Source organism: Hemiscyllium ocellatum, unplaced genomic scaffold, assembly GCF_020745735.1.
Source record: "Hemiscyllium ocellatum isolate sHemOce1 unplaced genomic scaffold, sHemOce1.pat.X.cur. scaffold_150_pat_ctg1, whole genome shotgun sequence".
In the NCBI taxonomy this organism is placed as follows: Eukaryota; Metazoa; Chordata; class Chondrichthyes; order Orectolobiformes; family Hemiscylliidae; genus Hemiscyllium; species Hemiscyllium ocellatum.
The window spans coordinates 209,631-227,374 of record NW_026867794.1 but is presented as its reverse complement, the minus strand read 5'-3'; the positions used below and the strand labels follow the sequence as shown (position 1 = coordinate 227,374).

The following is a 17,744-nucleotide window of genomic DNA, read 5'->3' as shown; positions in this document are numbered from 1 at the left end:
CCTGTTACAGGAAAGATGTTGGGAAACTTGCACGAGTTCAGAAAAGTTTACTAGGGTGTTGCCAGTATTGGAACATTTGAACCATAGGGAGAGGCTGAATAGGCTGAGGCTATTTCCCTGCAGCACTGGACACTTTAGGTGGCTTTATCGAACTTTATAAAATTATGAGGAGCAATGATAGGGTGACTAGTCATGGTTTATATTTTTCCCCCAGAGTCGGGGAGACCAAACAAATGTGAATCTTTTTTTCAAGGTGGAAATGACAAATTCTAGAGGAGAGATGGCAAGTTTAAATGATATGAAAACCGAACCAACTGAAGATGCTGTAAACCAGGAAGAGAAACAGAAGTTTCTGGAAAAGCTCAGCAGGTCTAGCAGCAGGTGTGAAAAGAAATTAGAGTTAACGTATCTGAGGAAGGGTGACCAGACCCGAAACTTTAACTGAGTTTTCTTCACAGATGCTGCATGACCTGCTGAGCATTTCAACATCAGTGGAAGTTTAAAGGGAGTGGTTTGGAGTATATACCTGAGAGGAACTTTATGAAGTTTATAAATTGAAGTGAGACCACATCTGGGAGTAATGACAGAAGTTTTGGTCCCTTTATTTAAGGAAATACATTTCATCAGAGGCATTTCACAGAAACCTGACTGGGATGAACCCTGGTTTGCAGGGATTATCTTTTAAGAAAAGGCTGAAGTAGTTGGGACTCCACTCACTGGATTTGGGAAGAATGAGAGGTGATCTCATTGTAACATGTAGAATTCTTAAGGAATTTGACAGGGTAAATACTGAGAGGATGTTTCCCATCATGAGGGAGTCTGGAACCAGATTTTGGGTCAGTCACGGAATCATGGATTCTGTTTTAGATTCGTCAAGTTTAAGGCAACACCGACACAGGTAAGGGGTTTCAGTAGCAATGGAGCTGGGGTGAGGTGGAGACAAGCAACATTTTAGAGATTGGAATTCCTGGCGTTTGTGATTGTGTAGATGTCTGATCAGAAGGTCAACTTGGGGTTACAGACATGACAGCAATATTGTGAAGAGTATGGTTCTATCTCAGATAGTTCCCAGGGAGAGGAAGGGGGTTAGCAGTAAGGGAAAGGAATTTGTAATAGCAACTGAAGGCAATGAGTTTAACCACTACAATGTTTCATTGGGGGAAACTGCAGCCAATCGCGTAGTGGGAGCGTGATGAGCAGTTTGATAACTGAGTAATGGAGAGGGATGATGGGGAAGGAGAGCTGGGCATTGTCAGTGTACATGTGAAACCTAACACGGTGCTTTTGGACGATGTCACCTCCTGGCAGTATGTAGGTGAGAAACAGGAGGGACCAAGGAGAGATCCTGGAGGGACACCAAATACAAGGAATTCAGAAAGAAAAGGGAGAGTGGAGATGGAGGAGGTGTTTGCAACAACGGTGAGGTCAAATATTAGTTTGTAGCAGAATGGGAGAGAAGGACATAACCAGATAAGACAGACAGATAGAACAAGGAACAATATCTGTGACTTAGTGAGGGGGAGTGATGAGGAGGAGGCACAGTCTAACACCAAAAACACTATTTCTACATTAGTGACGTCACCCAACTCCACCCTAGTCTCAGCTCATTTACTGAAACACTCGTCCATCCCTGTGTTATCTCCAGACTTCGTTATCAAACACACTCTTTGCCAACCTCCCACATTCAACTTACATGCAATCTCAAGAGTATCTAAAACCCTACTGTCCAAGTGCTCACTTGTACCAAAATTTGTTGATCCATCAACAAGCAACAATTTAAAATTCTCACCCTTGATGTAATTCCTGGCTGTGAACATCCCTGTCTCCCTGCACCACACAACCTGTGAGACCCCGACAACTCATTTTCTTTCAGATTCCCAACGATGTGTTTATTCATTGCTTCACCTGTCTGGCTGTTTCTCCTGTTGCCAAGGCAACACTGCCTGGAATTCCCACCCTAACCCTCTCAGACCTGCTTTCCTCCTTTAAGGTATTCCTGAAAACATGTTTATTTGGCAGTTCTTTTGATCACCTGACCTAATATCCCCATCTGTGGCCTTATGTCAGAAGCTCTTAATAGTATTTCTGTGGAATTATAAACTTAAAAAAAAACAAACTGTTGTTGATTTGCACATACATTGTCAACTCTTCACTGTCGCTGAGTGAATAATCTATAACAGCTCTTACCCAACCACATTGTGGGAGCACCTTCACCACATGAACTGCAGCTGTACAGGAAGTCAAACATCACCTTCTCCCCAGGCAATGGGGCTTTGGCATTAATCACTGGGATCTGTGGAGGGAGAAACAGTTGATATTTCAGGGAGTGTAAAATGCATTATAGGGAGGGAAAATGGTGCAGCATTTGGGATTTTCAAATTTGTGTTTTACAATGTGCACTACGTTCTGTAAAACCTCTCATGCCATACCGTGAAAATTTCCTTCTCTTTCTGGTCTATGTCTTTCCTTCCCCCTGCCCTGCACCTTCACACATTTCCAATGCCTTGGTCACAACAACACTGTGCTGCCAGTGAAGTTTATCACGTGGTTGAGTATTGTCCCGCCCCTCATTCACTCCGATTGGTTGAAGCAACAACTAGCACCTCTAGCCCCCGTTCCCCCATTAACATCAACAATCCGAGGCCCATTGTGGGCTGGAGCATGCTCAGTGCTTCCTGCTTTTGCTGCTGTTCATCAGGTATGAGAGAGAGAGGGCTCATCCCTGTTTCTCCTGATGTCAGACAATAACAACAACTACCTGCATTGTATGGAGCCTTTCACATTGACAAATCTCCTAAAATTCTTCACGGATGATGGAAACGTTGATTAAAGAGAACGATTTTTAGATACATCTTTAAGGTGGACAGAGGGGGTTAGGGAGAATATTCCAAAGGTTTGTGTACTCGGCAGCTCCAATTGTGGAGTGATATAGGTGGGCAACAGCTTACAATGGAGACAGTTAGGGGCTAACCATAGGTTAAGAACCCCATGTCGAAGCCCCCTACCCCACACACCAGACCTTGTTCTCACAGCCTGTCATTACACACTACCTATGGTTAGCCACTAACTGTCTCCACTAATAGCTAGTCACCCTCCCCCAGCCACATTATTATCCACTCCTTTATCCAACTGTTCTTCTCACTCTATCCCCACCTATCCTTTACTCCTTATATCCTCTCCCCACACTATCTTCTGCAAATAAACTGACTTTTTTTCCTCAGTAACATCTGTTCTGTGGAAAGGACACCGGATCTTAAACTTTAACTCTGATTTCTCTTCACAGATGCTGCCAGACCTGCTGAGATTTTCCAGACCCTCCGGGTTGTTGTTTCTGTTTTACATCTTCCGCAGTTCTTTTGGTTTTAATTTACCGGAAGTTTGTAATTCAGGTCCAACAGCCTCTGTCCCAGTCCCTGCTGTCTCTCCCACCCCCACCCAGTGACACTGCACCTGCACAGCTCATGGACAGGTGTCGGCTTGCTGACCACACCCCTGATTCACTCCCATTGGCTGCAGGGGAACACAGACTCTCCTCCATCATTCACAGTGAAGAGGGCAGTATCACAGAGCACAGGGGCTGGGGGCTATTCAGCCCATTGGGGCTGTACTCTCTCTCTCTGGAGATGCTGCAAATCTGTCCCAAGTCCCCTACCATGAGCCCATAGCCTCCCAAATCTTTCCTTAAAAAGTAAAATTCCAAGTCTGTTTCAGAATACCTGCTGAATCTGTGTCGTTCAGACTGTTCCAGATGCTCAGAACTTACTGAGTAAAATAGCGTTCACATTTTCACCTTGTATTATTTGCCAATTACTTGAAAATAGTTACTAAAAATTGTGACAGTGTTAACAATTCCTCTCTCTCTCTGTAAATTCAAGACCTTGCAACCAAATCTGCACAAGATCGAAATCACTGCTTCACCTTCTCAGCTCCAAGGATAATTATCTGTGCTTCAGCTAGCTCTGCACAAAAGAGAGGAATGCATCTTAAATTATCAACATCAAAGAAACAGACCTTCGGTCCAATTCGTCCTTGCCAACGAGGAATCCTAAACTAATGGATTCCCATTTACCATCTATTGGCCTGTATCCATCAAATCCCTTCCGATTCGTGTATCCAATTGGAAGCCTTTTAAATGTTGGGATTTTATCAGCCTCCACTACTTCATCTGGTAGCCCCTCCCATACACACACCACACTCAGCTTGAAAACGTTGCCACTTAGATCCCTTTTAAATCTTTGCCCTCTAAACTTAAACCCATGTGCTCTAGTTTTGGACCCACCTAACCTGAGGAAATAGGACGCCAGCTGCTCACCTTATCCACGCCCCTCGTGATTTTATAAGTCTCCATGGAGACACCTCTCAGTCTTTGACTCACCTGAGAAAATAGCCCCAGCCTATTCAGCCTCTCCCTGTAGCCCAAATCCTCCAATCCTGGTAACGTTTTTGTAAATCTTGTCCAAACCTTTTCAAGTTTCACAACATCCTTCCGAGAACAGGGAAATTCAAACTGAAAACAGAATTCCAGAAGTGGCTTAACCAACATCCTGTCCAGCCACAATATGGCGTCCCAGTTTCTGTATTCAATGCATTGACCAATAACGGAGAGCGTTAATGGAGTCCCATTTGCCAGCGGTTCACCCTTATCCCTCTAAATCCTCCCTCTTCATGTACCAAATCAGATGCCTGATTCCAAGAACAGGGAGATTGGAACTGAAAACAGAATTCCAGAAGAGCTGTAATCAGTGCCCTGTCCAGCCACAATATGACGTCACAACAGCTGCATTCAATGCATTGACCAATAATGGGGAGTGTACCAAATGCTGCATTCACTACCCCGCCTACCTGTGACTCTACTTTCAAGGAACTATGAACCTGCACTCCAAGGTCCCTTTGTTCAGCAACGCCCCTCAGGACTTTACCATTAAGTGTATAAGTCCTGCTCTGATTTGCCTTTTCAAAATACAACAGCTCACATTTATCTAAATTGAACTCCGTCTGCCATTCCTTGCTCCAATGGCCCATCTGATCAAGATCCTGTTGTATTCTGAGCTAACCTTCTTCACTGTCCATGACACCTCCAATTTTGGTGTCTTCTGTAAACCTACTGACCATACCTCATATATTCACATCCAAGTCATTTATGTAAGGGCCCAATATCCATCCTTGCAGCACATTGCTGCTCACAGACCTCCGGTCCGCAAAGCAACCCTCCATCATCCTCTGTCTCCTACTTTCAAGATAGTTTTGTAATGGCTTGCTCTCTCTGCATTCCATGTTATCTAACCCTGCTAACCAGTCTGCTTTGTGGAACATTGTTGAATGTCCATATCAACAGCATTCACCGCCTTCCTTATTCAATTTTTTCGTCACTTCAAAATACTCACTCAAGTTAGTGAGACCCAATTGTGCATGTACAAAGCCACATTGACTCTACCTGATCATTTCTGTCCCGCTGCGCCTTCCTTGTTCAGTCCACACCCTCCCACCAACCCACGCTCCACACACTTGACCCTCCCTTACCACCACGGGAGATGTAAAACATGCGGCCACACCTCCCTCTGACCTCTGTCCAAGACCCCAAAATGATCTTTTCACATTAGGCAGAGATTTGCCTGCACATCCCAAAACCTCATCTTCTGAATATGGGAAATTTAACATGGTTCATCCAACTAAACTACACATCTTTGGACTGTGGGAGCAAACTGGAACACCCGAAGGAAATCCTCACAGACACTGGGGAGAATGTGTCAACTCCAACACAGACAGTTGCCCGAGGCTGGAATCAAACCCAGGTCCCCGGTGCTGAGGAAGCAGCACAAACCACTGAGCCACAATACTGTGGGATCTTTGATGCTGATGAGCTGCCCCACTAATACCTCAGTCACTCACCCTGCCTTGTTTCCTAAGAGGCAGTGATGATGGGGTGAAATCAGACAGTTAATTCAGAGACCCAGATAACGTTCTGGGGACAAGGGTTTGAATCCCATCACGGCAGATTTTGGAACGTGAATTCAATAAATATCTGGAAAAAATAATCTAGTGATGACAGGAATCCATTGTCAATTGTTGGAAAAACCAATGTGGCTCACTCATGACCTTTAGGGAAGGAAAATGCCATCCTTACCTGGTCTGGTCTGCATGGGACTCCAGACCTATAGCAACGCAGTTGACTCTTAACTGCCCTCTGGGTAAACGCAGCAATAAATGCTGGCCGAGCCAGTGACAGCCTCATCCTGTGAATGAATAAAGAAAACAGGTCAGGTTTTGTTCCTTTTCTCGTCGGTACATCCTACAAACTCAATCAGAAACGTTCTCGTACACACTGAACAAATACCTTTCCATCCAAGCCCTTAACACTACAGCACTCCGAGGCCATGTTGGTAAAGTTAAAACCACTTATCATTGCATCCATATTATTCTTACAGATAACCGAGGTCTCCTGGTAAAATTGTATCTCAATTCCCTGCTGACTATTGGGAGAGGGTCTATAACACAATTCCAGTAAGATGGTCATCCCTTTCTTATTTCTCAGTACCAACCAAATAACTTGCCTGGATGTACTCCCAGGAATATCCTTCCGAAGCCCAGCTATAATGTTATCCCTAATCAAAAACACCTCTCCCACTGCGCTGTTGGTCCCTTTCTATCCTTACTATAGCATCTATACCCTGGAACATTAATCTGCTAGTCCTATCCATCCCTGAGTGATGCCTCTGTAATTGCTGTAATATCCCAGTCACATGTTCAAAACCATACCCTGAGCCCACCTGCCTGACCTGTCAGGTCTCTTGCACTGAAATAAATGCAGTGTAACTGGTCCGTCCCACCTCATTCTGTGACTTGCTCTTGCCTGCCTTGACAGTCTGACCGGTGAACAGTACCAGCCTCAGACTCACCTCTTTTCTCACTATCTCTTTAGGTTTACCCCGACTCCCTCACTGGTTTAATGCCTCCCGAGTGGCACTAGCAAATCTCCCTGCTCATCAGGACCCCATGCTTTCCCCTTCCTATGCCATTGGTACCAATGTACAATGTCCTCCCACTGGTTATTCTCCCTTTTGAGAATATTCTGCTCCCTCTGTGAGACACTGGCACCAGGGCAGCACCACCCCATTCTGATGTCTCACTGTCAGCTGCAGAAATGGCAGACTGTGCCCCTGACTAGAGAGTCCCCCATCACTATCGATCGTGTGGAAATGGATATACCTCACATTATGTTAGAAGCCAGTTTCAGTACCAGTAACTTGGCTGTCAGTGCTGCATTCCCCTGAAAGTCTATTACCACCTACATTTTTCAAAACCGTGTAATTGTCTGAGATGGGGATAGCCAGTGGAGACTCCTGCAGTACCTACCTACCCCTCCTAGCTTTCCCAGAGGTAACCCATCTACCTGACTGTATCTGCAGCATCTTGCAATCCTGAGACGGCCACATATCACACCCCCCGGCTCCTGTCAATTCCTCACTGACTTTAATCACTTCTCCACCAATCCATGCGTTCCAATAGGATTTGCAATCACACTTCCTGCAGACATAATCATCAGGATCATTGAGACTCTCCCTAATCTCCCACATCCGACAGGAACAGCACGCCACTCTACAACAGGCCATCTCTCCGCCTTCACAACCTACAGACCATGACAAAGGCACAGTCTTACTGCTCAAAAAATACTGCCCGAGATTAGCAATGCTTACATTTCATATCTTAAACATTTAATCAAGAGACCCAAAGACATTAAAAAGAAATCCTCACCTTACTCACTACTGTAGATTTAATAAAATAAAACTGACTAAGATTGATATTTAAAGAGACTGAAACGCACTGAGCTGATCCCCGGCTCTGAGTACTTCCAAGGGTGAGGTCTCTCTGAGGGCAGCTGTGAAATGTCACTGTTTCTCTTCTCTGCCCACTCCATTTCCAGAGAGGTTTTTAACTTCACAGCAAGTCAGCTCAGAGAGGTCACTGCTTGGTTTTATTCACTGGGAGTTGCCTTTGCTGCCCAGACCAGTATTTATTGGCCACCTTCACTTGTCTTGGAGAAAGTGGTGGTTAACCGCCTCCCTGAAATGCTGCAGTCCATGTACACCACAGTGATGTTTGGACAACAGTCCCCCTCTGGCCCCACAACCCTCCCTGTCTCCGTAATCCCCCTCCGCCTTCAGAAATTACATGTCCGTGGCATCAGATTTTTATTTAGATTCATTTTTGTTTAATAAACACCCCTCCCCCCAAAAAAGTGAAATAGTTCACTCCCAAACAAATTTCTGTTGATTAACCTTTTGGAGAGGCCGACACATGGACGTTGCACATTGTTCACGTAGAATGATGGAACTTGCTTTAAACATTGCTAAAAAGGGGAGGCAATGGCTTAATGGTATTCCTGCCAGATGAGTGACATGTGCAATGTTCCGAGGATTAGGGTTAGAATCCCAACATGGCTGTGCGGACATCAGAATCCAATACAATCTAGAGTGAAAAGGCAAAGGATGACCATGAAACTATTGCCGATTGTTAGAAAACCCATCTGGTTCACTCATGTCCTGTAGGGAAGGAAACGGTCATCCTCACCTGGTCTGGCCTACATGTGACTCCAGACCCACAGCAATGTGGGTAACTCTCAACTGCCCTCAGGAAAAATACATTAAACACTGTTAACAAATACTCCGCAGGAATCATTGAAAAACTGTCTGTTCCCTGAACTAAAACTGAGTTTCAGCTTCACCTTCTCCCTGTCTCCCCTCTCCCTGTTTACACCCAACTCCAAAACACACTCATTGAGCCAAGCAGCCCTCACAGTGCAGCCCTGTCATTTTCATTGCCTGCTCATACCTACACTGCCCTCAGCCTCCTGTACTGTTCCAATGTATCTCAATGGGAGCTCAGGGACTGCATCTCATCTTTCAATGCAGCCCTTTGTAACCCCAGAGTCAACATGGACCTCAGCAGTTTCTGAATGAACAGACCGTTGTCAGAATCTAGAACATTCCACCTGAAAAGGTACTGGAATTCGAGTCCAAAAGGACTTTTGATGGGAAGTTTGCAGTTAATTGAAAATATGAAGTTTACAGGTTAACATCATGAAGTGAGTGATTGTAAGATCTCTCAGATTTAGACCCAAAGAGACCAGGTGTAATTTGGATAAATCTGTGCTCCCTCTCAGGCCAATAGCTCCTTCCTCAGCTGCAGGGCCCACAACATAGCGCACACCCAAAGGGTGATCCAACCACGAATTTGTACATCTTCCTGCTTAACAAAAATATTGGAGATATTTTCCACAAACCTTTCTCCTTCCACATTTAGACGTCAATGATATTCAGATCCTGATGACTCCATTGACTGTAAAAACTTACTTTTGAGATCCCAGCCTCAATTATTCTGATTTAATATCCTATGAAATGAATTCTCAAAACAAAACTCAGAGCCAGTGCAGGAAGAATACAAGACATATTTTTTTCTTGGTATGTGACTGATGTGTAAATGCCTCTCTTCAAATCGTACACCACCCTCCCCCCCCCCCCCCCGATCCTAGGAAGAGGACATGTCCATGCCCCTCACTGTACCTTGCCCCCAATAAAGATGGCGGCCATATCCCAGGACCTGTCACTGCCTGAGGGCCGCAGCCATTTTCCCATCTGCTGCAAACACGGGAAAGAGTTTCTAATTCAGATTAATGATCTGCACAGAGTGTAATTAATACTTCCCAACCTAAAGTGACTCATTGTCTCCGTCTCCGAGGCCACTCTCCCCTTCCCTGTTTGTGTCACCCACATTCACCAACAGCCGAGTCACGTGACACTGCACAGGCGGAGTTACTGGTGACGTGTATTCCCACTGGTCACGCCCCTCATTCACTCCCATTGTTTGGATGACCAGCTGGTTCCACTTTGTCCACCAGTCCCACCACCTTTTCCTATTGGTCCGAAGCTGCCATCAATCAGCTGCACCCCATTGTGAGGTCAGTGGTGGGATCCTCCCCCTGTCTGAATCAAACCCGGAAGGTTCCGCGGTTACGTTAGGGTCCGGGTGTCCTTGGAGAAGGAGCACGCGGTGTCCACCAACACCCTGGAGTTGTTCAGGGAGAGGTGGGCGCCGCAGGGAGTGGAGTGCATCATTTCCCCCTCCAACTCTATTTTGATTTAGTCCCTGCCCTCCCCTTCACTGTTTTGATCACACAGCATTGCCCTTTGATGTGAAGGGCACTGCTTGTCACAGGCCACTCGGGTGTTTTCCTACTTTTCCTGGTGGTGGAAATTGAATAAAGATTTGTACACCTTGTCTCTCACTGTGTCTCACACCTGCACAAAAAAAAATAAAACCTGGGGAAAAAAAAGCACTGCCGCATGGAGGCGGTAGTGTGGGGGAAATTGGAAGAAAAGAAAGGAGATAAAATAAGCACTACCGCAGTTAGGCGGTAGTGTGGGGGTTAATTAAAAAAAAATTAAAAAAATTTTAAAAAATCAAACCCGGAAGGTGGATGGATGGTGTCAATCAGGAACAACAAGCAGGAGGTGCTGGGAAAGCTCAGCAGGTCTGGCAGCATCTGGGAACAGGAATCTGTCCAGTGGCCCTTCCTCAGAACCGATGGGAGCTGGGAAAATTAGAATCCTGACAGAGTGGAAACAGGCCATTCGGCCCTAAAAGTCCACAGCGTATCTCCGAAGAGTATCCCACCCAGACCCATTCCCCTACCCTATTACTGTATATTCCTCCTGAATAATGCACCTCACCTACACATCCCTGAGCATTATGGGAAATTTAGCTTGGCCAATTCAACTAACCTGCAGATCTTTGTACTGCAGGAGATAGGGGTTAAAGAGCAAATAATGGGCAGGTACAGAACCCAGAGAGAGACAGGAACATTTGGAAAGACAAAGGAGTGGATTATGATCTAATTGGGAGAGTGCATAGCTGTTAATGGAGGGGACAGGAATCTGGGTCTGGCAGCATCTCAGTGGAGGTGGCGGAAATGGCAGCTGATGATCTACGTTTTGCTGCAAAAACAGACCCGAGCTTCCAGCTGCCTGCCACTTTAACACACGAGCCTGTTCCCTGGCCAACGTCTGTCTCATGCTTACTGCAGTGTTCCAGTGAGGCCAGAACATACCAAATGGCCCGTATTTCAAGGACTGCAATTTCCCCTCCCATGTGGTCAATACCATCCACTATATCTCCTCCACTTCCTGCACCTCTGCCTTTGAAACCCACACCTCCAACTGCAACAAGGATAGAACACCCCCCTCCCCCCACCAAGTCCTTAACTTCCACCCAGATACAACACATCATCCCCTGCCATTTCCACAACCTACAATCAGACTGCACCACCAGATTCTTAAGGGGTTTGACAGAATAAATACTGATGTGTCTGAGGGTAAATACAGAGGGGGGAGTTTGAAACCAGATTCTGAGTCAGTCACAGAATCAAGGGTTCTGTTTCGGATTCATCAAGTTTAAGGGAACACGGGTAAGGGGTTTCAGTAGCAATGGATCTGGAGTGAGGAGGAGACAAGCAACATTTAAGAGATTGGAATTCCTGGTGTTTGGGATTGTGTAGATGTCTGATCAGAAGGTCAGCTTCACATCAGATATAACTGTAATAATATTGTGAAGAGTGTAGTTCTGCTGCATCGTTCCCAGTGAGAGGGAGAGGCTCAGCAGTAAGGGAAAGGAATTTGTCAGACAATGGGTTTAACCATTACAATGTTTCATTGGAGGAAACTGCACCGAATCGAGTAGTGGGAATGTGGTAAGCAGTTTGATAACTGAGTAACAGTGGAGTAACGGAGAGGGATGACGGGGAGGGAGAGCTGGGCATCGTCAGTGTACATGTGAAACCCAACATGGTGCTTTTGCACAATGGCACCTCCTGGCAGTGTGTACGTGAGATACAGGAGGGGCCAAGGACACCAAATGCAAGGAATTCAGAAAGGAAAGGGAGAGAGTGGAGATGGAGCAGGATTTTGGGAGAGAAGGATAAAACCAGAAAAGACAGAACAAGGAACAATATTGGTGAATCAGTGAGGGGGACTGATGAGAAGGAGGAGGAAAGAGAGTTGGAAAGTCTATAGTTTAGTGAAATTAGGGTAAAGGGTCAAGATGAGTTCTGATAAGGCTTGACAAGAGACTGGATGAAGATGTAAGTTTAGGACAAAAACCAGGAACACCATGTGAGGCAGTTTGGCTCTGTGGGCTAGTGAGAGGGAGGGAAGCAGCAGATTGGATTATCTCAGTCTTAGTGACAGAGAAACGCCATGTGTTCCAAACTCTTCTTGTTGGATGGAGGAGACAGGAGGATGGACAGTGTTTCACAAAGAAACAAAACCTGGGTAAGTGATATTTAAAGTGATTAAACAAACCTAATATATTTAACTTTTATCCAAAATATTAAAACAAATGACTGAAGTCCTGGTTCGAATCCCAACTTGGCAGATGGTGGAATCTGAATTCAAGAAAAAATAACTGGAATTAGGAATTTCCTGATCTCCATGAAACCATTGTCAATGGCAAAAAAAAATCCTGCCAACGCGACAGTGGCCCAGCCAGCTACTCACTGTATTAATCACTGCAAAGTCTCAACAAAGGAATGAAACTGGGTGGACCACTCGGTATCTAACAAGGCACCAGAAAATACAGCCACAGAATCAGCCCTCTGGATGGTGCAACGTCCTCCAGACTAACATCTGGAGTTTGGTGTCAAAATGTGCAGAGCTGTCTCACAGACCAATCAAGGAACAGCCTGACATTCTCATACTCATGAAATCAACCCTTACAGACAATGACCAGACACCAACATCACCATCCCAAGATATTGAGATTGTGGTGATGGAAAAGCACAACAGGTCAGGCAGCATCCGAGGAGCAGGAGAATCGACGTTTCGAGCCTAAGCCCTTCATCAGCCTGACCTGCTGTGCTTTTCCAGCACCACACTCTCGACTCTGATCTCCAGCATCTGCGGTCTTCACTTTCTCCTGAAATCTCTGAATATGTCCTGTCCCACCGGCAGGACAGACCAGGCAGAGGTGGTGGCACAGACAGGGAGGATTTGCCCTCTGAGTACTCAGCATTGACTCCGGACACCAGGAAGTCTCATGGCTCCTGTTGATTACTAGGTACCGTCCTCCATTGGCTGATGAATCACTTCTCTTTCATGTTGAACACCATTTGGAGGAAGCACTGGGGAAGTAAAATGGTGTCAAACGTACTCTGGGTACAGGATTTCAATGTTCACAATCGAGACTAGCTCTGCAACAGAATTACTGACTGAGCCGGTCAGGTCCTAAAGGACACAGCTGTTCAACTGAGTCTGCAATGGGTGGTGAGGGAACCAAGAGGGAAAAAACATACTTGATCTCATTGTTATGAATTGACCAGCTGCAGATACATCTGTCCATGACAGTATCGGACAGGACACATTCCTCTTGGAGACAAAGTCTTGGCTGAAAGTTGAGAAAAACCTCCATTGTGTTGAGTGACACTATCACCGTTCTAAATGGGACAGACTTTGAAGAGATGTAGAATCTCAAACTGGATCTCTGAGGCACTGTGGGACATCAACAGCAGCAGAACTGTACTCCAGCACAATCTGTAATCTCATGGGTTTGTAAATCCTGCTCTCACCCATCACAAAGGACAGGAAAGGAGGGCATGCCAACAGCAGCACCAGGTGTACCTAAAAATGAAGTGCCAACCTGGTGAAGCTACCAAACAGGACCATCTGCATTTCAAACAGCATCAGCACCAAGCCACAGAGCTAAGTGATCCTACATGCAATGGAACAGATCGGAACTCTGCAGTTCTGCTACACCCAGTTGTGAACGGTGATGGACAATTAAATAACTCACTGGAGGAAGCATCACAGATATCCCCACCTTTACTGATGGAGGGGCCTCACACATCCATGCACCAGATACGACAACAGCATTTGCAGCTATCTGTATCCAGAAGTGCAAAGTGGGATGATCCATCTCATCCTTCTGCAGTGGTTTCCAACATCACAGATGCGAGTTTTAAGCCAGTTTGATTCAGTTTGGATAACATCAAGAAATGGCTAAGTAGTGCAAAGGCTACGGGCTCTGGCAATAATACTGACAGAGGAGGTTCCAGACTGAGTCTGTCTGTCATAGAGAGTATGGCTGCCTCATGGAGTTTGAAGCACTGCAATGGGTCCATGCAAGTCATGTTAGTCAAGGATATTATAACGGTGGCTGAGAGTACTTTTGATGAGGACTCTATTACTGAGGTAGTGTGGGCTGAGGTTAGAAACAGGAGAGGAGAGGTCACACTGCTTAGAGTTTTTTTTAATAGGCCTCCACAGAGTTCCAGGGAAGTTGAAGAGAGGATTAGCAAAATTATTCTGGGAAAGTGCAAAAGTACCAGGGTGGGCATTATGGGGGACTTTAGCTTCTGTGCAGAGAGGTAGCGAGTCTGTTTGAGAACGTGGCTGAAGAGCTTATGGGGGACTTTAGCTTCCCCAACATTGACTGGGAATGCTATAACTCTCATACGTTGGGTGATCAATTTTTGTCCAGTGTGTACAGGAGGGTTTCCTGATACAGTATGTCGAAGGCCAACAAGGGGGGAGGCCACATTGGATCTGGTGATTGGTAATGAACCAGGCCAGGTGTTTGATTTAGTTTTAGGTGAGCACTTTGGAGAGAATGACCATAATTCAGATATGTTTAGTTTAGCAATGGAAAGGGACAGGTACATGCCACAGGGCAAGAGTTATCAATGGGGCAAGGACAATTATAATGCAATTACGCAGGAATTGGGATGCATAGAATAGCGTAGCAAACTGCAGGGGATGCAGAGAATGAAAATGTGGAGCTGGTTTAAGGAAGAGATATTGCATATCCTTGATAGGTATGTCCCTGTCAGGCAGGGAGGAAGTGATAAGGTAAGGGATCCGTGGTTTATTACAGAAATTGCATAGCTTGTTAAGAAGAAGAAGGAGGCTTATGTGTTGATGAGACAAGATGGTTCAGATGAGGAGATGGAGAGTTACAGATCAGATAGGGAGGATTTAAAGAGAGGAAAGAAGAGCAAAGAGAGGACACGAGCAGTCTTTAGCAAATAGAATAAAGGAGAATCCTAAAGTTTTCTATAGGTATGTGAGGAATAAAATGATGATTACGGTAGGAACAGGTCCAATCAAAGACAGAATGGGAAGTTGAGTGTGTACCATGTGGAGATCGGAGAGGTGCTAACGAACATTTCGCATTGGTTTTCACTCAGGGAAAGGAGAATATTGTAGAGGAGAAGAATGTGGTATGAGATATTAGACTAGAAAGGATCGAGATTAGTTAGAAACAGGTGTTATCAATTCTAGAAAGAGTGAAAGTAGACATGTCCCCTGGGTTGGATGGGATTTATCCAAGGATTCTCTGGGAAGCTAGGGAGGAGATAGCAGAGCATTTGGCTTTCATATTTGAGTCATCATTGTCTACACGTTTGGTACCAGAGGACTGGAGGATTGCAAATGTTGTGCCTTTGTTCAAGAAGGGCAGTAGAGATGACCCAGGTAATTATACACCAGTGAGCCTGACTTCTGTTGTAGGAAAGGTTTTGGAAAGGATTATAAGAGATAAGATTTATAATCATCTTGCAAACAACAATTTGATTTCAGATAATCAACATGGTTTCGTTAAGGCAGGTCATGTCTCGCAAACCTCATTGAGGTTTTTGAGAAGGTGACCAAGCATGTAGATGAGGGTAGGGAAGTTGACGTGGTATACATGGACTTCAGTAAAGCCTTTGATAAGGTTCCACATAGTAGGCTGTTGGAGAAAATGCAGAGGCATGGAAATGACGGTGATTTAGCAGTTTGGATTAGAAACTGGCTTTCTAAAGGAAGGCAGCGAGTGGTGGTTGATAGAAAATATTCAACTGGAGTCCAGTTACTAGTGGTGTGCTACAAAAATCTGTTTTGGGACCACCACTGTTTCTCATTTTTAGAAATGACTTAGAGGCAAGCATAGGTAGATGGATTAGTAAATTTGCTGATGACACTAAAGTCGGTGGAGTAGTGGACAGTGTGGAAGTGTGTTACAGATTGCAGGGGGACTTGGATAAACTGCAGACTTGGGCTGAGAGGTGGCAAATGTAGTTCAATGCAGCTAAATGTGAGGTGATACACTTTGAGAAGAATAACAGGAAGGCAGAGTACTAGGTCAATGGAAAGATTCTTGGTAGTGTGGATGTGCAGAGGGATGTCGGAGTCCATGTACATAGATCCCTGAAAGTTGCCACCCAGGTGGATAGTACTGTTAAGGTGACATATGGTGTGTTAGGTTTCATTCATAGAGTAATTGAGTTCCAGAGCCGCAATATCATGCTGCAAAGATAAAAAAGCTGGTGCAGCCATACTTGGAATACTGTGTGCAGTTCTGGTGCCCATATTTCGGGAAGGACAGGAGGAATTGGAAATGGTGCAGAGGAGATTAACCAGGATATTGCCTACTCTGGAGGGAAGGTCTTACGAGGAAAGGCTGAGAGACGTGAACCTGTTCTCCTTGGCAAGAAGGCTAAGAGGGGATTTGATAGAGACATACAAGATGATCAGAGGCTTAGATAGGGTAGACAGTGGAAGTCTTTTTCTAGGATGATGATGTCAGTATGCACGAGGGGGCATAACTACAAATGAGGAGTGATAGATTTAAGACAGATGTCAGAGGCAGGTTCTTTACTCAGAGAGGGGCAAGGTTGTGGAATGTACTACCTGCTAATGTAGACAACTCAGCCAAATCAGGAAGATTTAAACAATCCTTAGATAAGGACATGGGTGATTTTGGGATAGTGTAGGGGTGAGAATCAGTTCACAGGTCAGCGTGACATCAAGGACTGAAGGGCCTGTTCTGCGCTGTATTGTTCTATGACTATTGTGCTACAAGAGATTTCTGCTGTCTTAAACAGAGTGACAGATCTTGTATGTTGGCTTACAAAATGTCACTGATCGCTACCAAAAATGTACGAGGTCAAGTTAGGGCAATAATAAGTTGCTGCAACAGGAGGGGAGCAGGTAACTCCATACAAAACCCTGCTTCTTCTCACCTATTTTTACCTCCAAAATAGAGGGAAAGCACCTCTGGATCCCACCACAACAATTTGCCCCACAATCCTGGTATCTGGCTGCGCACTAGGTGGAGTGGAATAGTCTGTACTGGGACCCATTGGGGCCCTGAAACACTTGGGAAAGACTAAAATCATCTGAGCACTGAGAACCCCACCACATTGTATGCATTTTCTATTGTTTTTACTCGGTTCCCTTGTTTTTCCGAATGAACCTGTTTAAAGTTGTTATTAGACACACCTGCACCCGCTGTGAATTGAACCCAGGCCTCCCGGTCAAGATTCGGGATATTTTCACCGCATCACAAGACATCGACTCTAACTTCCCTTGTCCCTTAATGTTTCTGGTGCTTAGCTGCTGAGTCACGCCCGAATCAACTCTGCAAATGGGAGGAAGGGGCGGAACTGGAGGACCAAGCAGCGGCCGGTCCTCCAACCAGAGTGAGTGAGGGGCGGGGCCAAAGCATTCTCGGGAGTGAACGCGTCAGGATTGGTCAGAATGCAAACTGTTTTGCAGGATTGATCGTTTTCACTTCATAGTGGAGTGTTAAACCTCTGTCATAAATCAATGTGAGATTTTAAGAAATAGTTGTGATGTAAATCTGATAACGTACATATTTTCAATCGATTTGCACAAATTGAGTAAGAAACTTGTTTTCAAACTCAGAACGACTGGTAA

General features: G+C 45.3%; 1 long non-coding RNA gene across 2 annotated transcripts in view; it reads right to left on the bottom strand.

Moving 5' to 3' along the window:
* Nucleotides 1-17,378, bottom strand: part of LOC132810063 (uncharacterized) — a 51,127-nt gene extending 33,749 nt beyond the window's left edge. For both annotated transcript variants that reach the window (XR_009642677.1, XR_009642676.1), the window contains exons 1-3: nucleotides 17,307-17,378; nucleotides 6,125-6,233; nucleotides 2,188-2,293 (exon numbers count right to left, since the gene is read on the bottom strand). This is a non-coding gene — a long non-coding RNA (uncharacterized LOC132810063). The remainder of the gene's footprint in view (nucleotides 1-2,187; nucleotides 2,294-6,124; nucleotides 6,234-17,306) is intronic.
* Between the last annotated feature and the right edge of the window lie 366 nt (nucleotides 17,379-17,744).